The following is a 9,052-nucleotide window of genomic DNA, read 5'->3' on the forward strand; positions in this document are numbered from 1 at the left end:
AGAGTCAGCATAGCAGTCACTCTAGAGGTGGATGATCTTCATCTGGAGCTGAATCCTCCTCAAGGAGTCTTCTAGAAGAGCTGGCACAGCTCAGGGGCAAAACGTTACGCCCCAGGGCCTGCAGATCACTGAGAGTCAGCATAGCAGTCACTCTAGAGGTGTAAGATCTTCCCTGAGCTGATAGGCCACTGAGGCTGTGTTTGAAAGGCTTGATTTGAAGTAAAGAGCAAGAGACCTTGGCCACCAGGCTCATGTCAGCAGTCAGAGCTCTCTTCCATGGCTCAGCTCCAGCCTGTTTTCCCTGTTCCCACAGCCCTGTCCTCTGATGGTCTCCAGAGGCCCAACCTCCAACCCCCTGTAGACTTGCAGTTCCCTGCAGTGGTTGAGGTTGGGCTGACCCAGGACTTGGTGGCCCACCCCCAAGCCCATGAGCCATGTCCTGAGCTGTGCCTGGCAAGCACATCTGGGTCACAGAATTTTAGTCAGTTAGCAGAGCTCTCAGAGGAACAACCACAGCCCCCGGCCTGGACCCTTGTTGATCAGGGAAGAGCCCTATTCATTGCAAGTCCACTGTGTCCAAAGTGCCATCAGGTGGTCTGTGAAAATTCTTTCCAAACCCGTTGTCACCCAAATAGCCCTGCCCCCTTGCCAACATGTGACAGCAGGTGAAGTCACACACACATGGTCACCAGAATCTTGCTTCCACTAACACAGATTTTGTTCCCAGTTCAGAAGTGTCTGGAAGTGAGAAAGACCTCCCTGACAGTGGGCTAAGTTATAGATAGCAGAGCAGGGCTGCTGGGACCGAGATGCAAGTGAGGTCAGGTGAGATCTGCCGTCTCAACCACCCACAGTCCCACCCACGGTCCTGGGAAACGTCCCTTTCTTTCAATGCACAGAGGCCTCATGCTGGCTGTGCTGGATTTCTCAAACATGGAAACTTCTGTCCAACAGCATGTTTGTGTTTGGAGCATGGAGAGATGTGACTGCTTCTCTCTGAAGCTCCCTGGGTCTCCAATTCAGGGGATTAAAAAACATTATCTGGACACTCTGGAGACCTGAAAAGTCAAAACCCCAATCCCAGCCCACCTCCCTATTACCTGGAATCAGGTTCAATGCTCAGTATTGTCAACTACCAGTTGGCACTTGCCAAGAGCCTTTGTCAACAACTAAACAACAACAACAACAGCATTTGCCATCTGCCCCTGAGGAGATTGAAGCCTGTGCTGCTGCTGCTGCTGAACACCTACTGAGGGGAATTCAGGATGGAGAGTGAGGCACTCTGTGCTCCAGGGAAACTAGTGGAACAGGTCTTCAGATAGTTAGATATTTTCAGGAACTGATTTTATGATCCTTAATCCTTGCATCTCTTCATATCTAGAAAAACACCAAATCCCTTCATGGTGACATCAGCTCCTCTTGACTAGCAGAAAACCTTTTGCAAAGTAAGTGCTTGATTGCATTGAATGCCCCCTTCACCAAAATCTTATATGTTTACCTTTCTCCATTGCCTCTTTGGAGCAGTCTCTCAGAGCTATCTGAGGTACTGTCTCCCAGGCTACATCATTTAACTTGCAACTCACATATTGTGCATCTTTTTAGTCAACAGTATTATTTATCTAGGTTTGGTCACTTTGAGAGGGTAACAGGCAGGAAGGCTAGGGGTCTCCAAATGGAGGAAATAGGCTGCAAGTGTCAGATTTCTCTCTCTCTCTCTCTCTCTCTCTCTCTCAAGGCAGGAGGAAACAAACTACAAGTCAGACTTTTTTCCCTTCTCATACAAAATTAAAAGGATGTTTCTTTTAAAATTCTTTGCTGCCATGAAGACACCTGGTTCCACTTACATTTAACTTTTCTCAAACCTTGAGCTAACCAATGCTTTTTTCTTATGGAAATGTTTTTCTTAAGCTGTGTTAATCAACTATGTATTTACCTTAGACTCTGTCTTTCTTCAAGTTGGTTCTGCCTGAGACTCAGAACTGCCTTGACAAACCAGTGTGCTTTACTCATGCAAATGTTCTCTTAAGTTATGTTAATGAGACTGTGTATTTGCTTAGAAACCTGCCTTTCTTCGTCAGCATTCATGTCAATCATTTTATGGCCGGGATGGCTCACCTTGTGCCAGTGTTCTCTCAAAATGCATGTTGTGGGTGAGGGGCCTGGTCTCACTCTCTGAGTTTTGAGACATTTCTTTTCTCTAATTAGCAGCCTGCTATACGGAAAAGGTGCTGGCACCCCACTCCAGTACTCTTGCCTGGAAAATCCCATGGACAGAGGAGCCTGGTGGGCTGCAGTCCATGGGGTCGCTAGAGTCAGACACGACTGAGCGACTTCACTTTCCCTTTTCACTTTCATGCATTGGAGAAGGACATGGCAACCCACTCCAGTGTTCTTGCCTGGAGAATCCCAGGGACGGGGGAGCCTGATGGGCTGCTGTCTATGGGGTCGCACAGAGTCGGACACAACTGAAGCGACTTAGCAGCAGCAGCGGCAGCAGTAGATATATAACTTCCTACCAAAGACTAGCAGGGGAACACTCTTTCTGCCCCTTTCTGATGTCTATGTCAGAAGCTTTCTCTGTCTCTTTTATACTTCAAAAAAACTTTATCACACAAAAGCTCTGCGTGATCAAGCCTCATCACTGGCCCCAGATTGAAATCCTCTCCTCTGGAGGCCAAGAATCCTGGCATCTTTCATGGCTCAGCAACAACCTTTCAACTTTTTATAGTTAAGGACACAAGGCTTAGCCTGGGTAAGTAATGTGTCTGTGGCACCTGAGTGGTCAATAGTGGAACAGGAATTCCAGCCCTGACATCTGGAGAGTGCTTGGAAACCTCTGTTCTCCTCTCACTGAAGGCCTCTCACAGACTCTTCAGGCCCTGACTCTCTCAGGACTGACTGTCCCAAATGTGGCTCAGAATTCCCTCTGGTCAGTGACAAAGAAAGATCCCAAATAAAACTGAGAGCAGAGTGGAAGGCAGATCTGTAAGGATAATTGACTCTGGGTCTGGGGGACAGGCTGGGAAAGGCCCTTGAGGTGGGTTTCACCAGCCGTGCCAGCAGGAGCTTCCCACAGGCTTCTGGCTCTCACCCCAGAATCAACCCTGGATGAACTGGGGAGGTGACAAGAAAATGTAGATTTCGGAAACCAAAATCAAGAGAAAAACCAGAGAAATTGGAGTGATCTGTAGCTGGTGGGGATAAAGGAAGGAGGTGAGAGGATTGACTTGAAGAGTGCCTCTCTCCACATGCTCTGCTCCTACACCCCACACACATCCTCACAATAAATGCTGCATAACCTTCCTCTGGTGCCACTGTGCTTCAGGGTGGCCATGTCAATAGGAGTGTAGGTCCCACCATCCACCTTTGAGCTTTTGCCCTCCATCCCCTTACTTCTACCCCAAAGACAGAGGCATTGCTACTAGGGAGACTTGATCCTTCCATAGCGATTTCTTCTAAGGCTCTCAGTTGAAGCCCTGACTATAGGAGCTGACTAGTAGAGCCAGTACTGAGGAAAGCGTAAGAGTGACCCTTTGGTGCCTGGGGCCCTCTGCTCTAGGGACACCCTCCCTTCTCCTTAAACTCATTAGGACCTCAGTCCTTCTCCAGTGCACTGTTCCAGAGTGACAGAGTAGCTGTTAACCATGGGGAATAGCTCACGTGTTCACACAGCTACACACTGAGTGTGACTCCCACATGAGAAACACAACAGACTGCATGTTATAGGTTACAAAAAGTCCACTACATACGAACCTTCAAGTCACGAACTTTCAATGATGTGAATGTGTGTTTACGTGTCCAATCACGTAAGTTAGTTCATGTGTCTGGTGTGTGCATTCTCTACAAGTGGTTGTGCTTTTGTGTACTTTACCAGAGAAAGGATGAAGAGAGACAAAAAGAAGAGGTAACTGAAGAACTGAAGAGATTCATGATGCAGGAAATGGCAAGGGGATTTTATTTATTTGAGGAGGCACCATTAGTGTGAGAGGTGCAGGACCCGAATGTAGAATGCTACATGAAGGTTGCAGCAGCTGTTTAGAATGCAACCCAGGACTACCATGTCATCTATGACAAGAAAAAAAAGAGCTTCTACCTAGGTATCACTGGATCATTTTTTTCAAGAGGGTAGATAGAATTGAATCCAGCAAGGAACCAGAACCTGTGCCATCAATGTCAGGCATGAGTGAGATTGCACTCATGTGCAATTGTCTCCTGTTACTGACAATCCTTCACCTCTACCATCGGCCAACCTGTCCCCCCTCCAGTCAGTAACACTTATTGCCTGTTCACTAGATGCCAACCTGTCTGCCAGCTGTTGTACTGTATACCACTGTACTTTTCAAGGTACTGTACTATAAGATTAAAAAATGTTTTCTTTTTTTCGTGATTTTTAATGTACTATTTTTGTGAAAAGTATTATTATAAACCTGGCTTCCTTGGTGGCTCAGACAGCAAAGAATCCACCTGCAATGCAGGAGACCTTGGTTCTATCCCTGGTCTGGGAAGATCTCCTGGAGGAGGAAATGGCAGCCCACTCCAATATTCTTGCCTGGAGAATCCCCATGGACAGAGGAGCCTGGCAAGCTGCAGTTCATGGGGTCACAAGGAGTTGGACACAACTGAGCAACTAAGCACATTATAAACCTGTTGTAGTTATGATGTAGCCGATTGTGTCAGTTGGGTACCTAGGCTTTGTTGTACTTACAAACAAATTGGACTTATGAACATGCTCTCAGAATGTAACTCATTCATACATAGGGGCCTTACTGTATTTGAAATAGACTTGTTGGAAAAGACAGATTAAAAATGTTTAATAGGCATAATGAATATCTTTATGGATATAAGAAAATACTATTAACAATAAGACCCAAGACAAAGGAACCACAGAAAAGAACAAAGTCAAAATAATTATAGGAATAACTTTTATTGTTGTTCAGCTGCTAAGTCATGTCCAAATCTTTGTGACCCCATGGACTTCTGAACACCAGGCTTCCCTGTCCTTCACTGTCACCCAGAATTTGCTCAAATTCATGTCCATTGAGTCGGTGATGCCATCCAACCACCTCATTCTCTGTTGCCCCCTTATCCTCCTGCCCTCAATCTTTCCCAGCACCAAGGTCTTTTCAGTAAGTCAACTCTTCCTATCAGGTGACCAAAGTATTGGAGCTTCAGCTTCAGCATCAGTCCTTCCAATAAATATTCAGGGTTAATTTCCTTTAGGATTTACTGGTTTGATCTCCTTGCTGCCCAAGGGACTCTCAAGAGTCTTCTCCAGCAGCACAATTCAAAAGCATCAATTCTTTAACTCTCAACCTTCTTTATGGTCTAACTCTCACATCTGTACGTGACTACTGGAAAAACCATAGCTTTGACTAGAGAGACCTTTTTCTGGCAAAATGATGTCTCTGCTTTAATACACTCTCTAGGTTTGTCGTTGCTTTTCTCCCCAGGAACAAGCTAAAAAGCAAGGAATAACATAGTAGTTGAATTAAAGAGCACACTAGATTGAGTGAATAGAAGGATAAACACAGATGAGAGAAAAATGTGATCATTACCTTGAATGGACATTTCAAAGTATGGGCTTTGGAGCTGGCACACACTGAGGGAGGGTGAACTGCAGAGTGTGTATTTACAAAAGAACTAATTACCATAGTATTATGGTTGCGGTACAAGGAAAAGAGAAGGCCCAGTTCAGGACCCCGCCCTAGGCAGCAGCAATAGAGACTTTGCCACCTCAAGGTCTTGTGGGTCTTGATGGGAAGGTCACAGAGAAGCTGCCTTGAAAGAACGGGAGACCTGCAGTTGAGGGACATAGCAAGCCTAAGAAACCTCACAAGGGGGGTTTTCATAGAGTAAATGCCCTGACCATTTTATTTCCTTCCTCAAATCTTCAGCTAAGGCCCCCAATTAGCTGACCCCAAGTGCAGCCAGAGGAAATAGGAGCCTGTTGACACCTTCCCAGCCCACCCCACAGACAAGAAAGAGGGTATAAGAGTTCAACTTGAGGGACACCCCATCCCAGGATCAGCGGGAGGGGTGAGAGGGCCCCTGGAGAAGCAACTGCCACAGATGGTCTACAGTATTTGGATTGACTCTTCTGCCAAAAAATAAAAAGGAAGAAATTAAAAGTTTGAATCAATTTATTTAAAATAAAATCTTCATAAAGAGGTAGAAAGAAAGCTGGGATCTTCCAGACCAAATTCTGGAAGAAAGCCTACAATCAGAGTATAATTAGAATATGGGAGATCCAAAGTTGTTTTTGCTGCAAGAGTGTTCTAATATGCAGGTCAAAACTGGGCCTCAGCAAACATCCGCAACAGGAAGTCAGGGCTCTCCAGAGAACAGCTGCATGTTTCTATATCTATGTATCTATCTATATACATAGAGAGATTAGTTTTAAGGAGTTGGTTCATTATAGAGACTGAAAATCCAAAATCTGCAGGATGTGCCAGCAGTCTGGAGACTCAGAAAGAACTGATACAGCAGCTCAAGTCCATATGAATCATATTTTAAATGTCCTATATTTCATTATGGTTTGACATGTTGGGAGCCCTTCATGGTCAGGGAGAAATAATAATCAACTGTGAACATACCTTTTATTTGCAAACAACCAATCCCAAGTCCATACCCACAACAGCTAACTTTATCCAATTCTCACACTCCAACCCAATATATCCCCTGCCCTAAACCACTGCAGAAAACTGGAAACCACCAATGTAGCCTAGAGCCCACTAACTTTATTCACATTTGCCATTGCTAAGCTATTTTCCTGCCAGCCTTGCTTTTTCCATGGAAAACACAATAAAGACTCTGGGCCATGCTTTCCTCTCACCCTTGCTTCTGTCTCCTGACCAGACTGGTCCTTCATCATGTGGCCCTTTGTGGGGGTAGAGGACCCCTCCTTTTGGGAAGTGTAAGTAAAGAAAGTCTTCTCTCAGTGGTAATTGGCCTCTGTGCCATCACTTGGTTTTGCTGAAACATGCCATCACCATGCTTCGGTGAAAGTTTTATCTTTTGTATTAGGTTCGAAGGATTCATTCATAAAAGAAACCACTTGTTATTCACAAGTAAACAATTTAATGAAGAATTATCTTACTTTCAATATACAAAAAGAAATAGAAACAGTAACATAAAAGGAAAAGCAAAAATTGTCCTTTTTTATTTTTAAATTTTTTAAAATTTTCTTTTATGTTTATAGATGACACTTTTAAATATTTTGACAATTTTTTTCAAGGTCACAGAACAATAACAATTTTCCTCATTCCTTATTAAAATTGCTTTGATTGCCATTTTTTATGGTCCCTCCCTAACACCCAGGCAAGGCAAGGACTACCTATAGTTAAGAATAGTACCTACTTCAGGAAAAATTAATTCTGATATCACTGAGTAGTCGAATTATTTTGGAAATAATCTACATAACTAAATGCTGAAATACATCATTTCTTCTCCATATTTATTCTTTTTTAAAAACTTTTAATACTGTAAACCATTCATTGCTTAGACTGTTTTTGGTGAAAATTTGCTCTTGGTGGCAAAAATCTTGTTCTTTATATGTATCCTTATGGATATACATAATATGTAAACAGATATACATTATATCAGTAATATTTAATTTAACTTAATAGAGTGCTGACTAGGATTAAAAAGACTAAAAACAACTCCTTAGTGGAGTACTAATTAAAAAAGGTAGAGAAACACTGGTTGAAACAGACTATAAATTATTTGGAAACTGATGTGATCTTGCCACTGGGATTTGTATGGATGTCCTTTGGATGGGGGCTTTCCTTGTAGATCACTGGTAAAGAATCCACTTGCCAATGTAGGAAAATTGAGGTCAATTCTGGGTCAGGAAGTTCCCCTAAAGGAGAAAATGGCAATAAACTCCATATTTTGGCCTAGGAAAGCCCATGGACAGGGGAGCCTGGTGGGCTACAGTCCATGGGGTCGCAAAAGAGTTGGATACTAGTCTGTGATTAAACAACAACAACAAAGGAAGAGTAACAGTATGTACATCAACTAATTGCACTGACGGACATCCAGACTTAAACAGTGCTGGGAAGTCCTGTGTAATAGCAATCTGGTGTCTCAATTGGGAAAAGGTCCAGGGCAGCATGTTTGCTCATGGCTAAGTCTTCAAAATTGCAGTTTGGGGCTCCCACTTATAATCCCAGGCCACAAACTGATACATCATCTGTTTGCCAGTAAACTGCAGCACTAGATTATGTTAATCTTTTTTTACAATGCTGTTTGTTTTGTTTTGCAAATCTTAGAACGTTGGTAAACCCTTAGCCATGGTTGGCCAGACCACCTCCAAGGCCTCAACAACTCCAAGTTCTGCCCCCTGTCTTATCTGTGGTGCTGCTGGTCCTGCACTCACAGCAGGCATGGAGTCAGGGCAGTATCCAGAGAGGTCAGAAGCAAGGTCAGAGGCCTCCTCTGCTTTCTTGCCTCTGAAGCTTGAGCACGATTACTTCCATTTACTTTCTTTAACACCCCTTAAGCTAAAATCCCACAGGTACATTTTAATAGAAAATCCAAAAAGGCTGTCATGCTGCCCACCTAGGAAGGAACAACATTGCAGCTCAAGTCTGATGGCAGTCTGCTTGCAAAATACCTTCTTACTCCAGGACAGTTTCTCTTTTCTTCTATTCAGACCTTCAACTGATTGGATGAGGCCCACCTACATTATGGAAGGCAATCTCCTTTCCTCAAACTCCATTGATTTAAACATTAATCTCAACAAAACACCTTCATAGAAACATCCAGAATAATGTTTAAACACTGTCACTTTAGGCAAGTTGACCTGTGTTAACTAAAAAAAGGTAGTCACAGCCTAAAAGTGGTGACTCAGATGGTAAAGAATCCACTTGCAATACAGAAAACCTGGGTTTGATCCCAGGATTGGGAAGATCCCCTGGAGGAGGGCATGGCAACTCACTTCAGTATTCTTGCTTGGAGAATCCTCACGGACAGAGGAGCCTGGTGAGCTACAGCCCATGAGGTTGCAAAGATTCAGACATGACTGAGTGATTAAGTGCACACACACACACAC

Source organism: Bos taurus, chromosome 14 (genome assembly GCF_002263795.3).
Source record: "Bos taurus isolate L1 Dominette 01449 registration number 42190680 breed Hereford chromosome 14, ARS-UCD2.0, whole genome shotgun sequence".
In the NCBI taxonomy this organism is placed as follows: Eukaryota; Metazoa; Chordata; class Mammalia; order Artiodactyla; family Bovidae; genus Bos; species Bos taurus.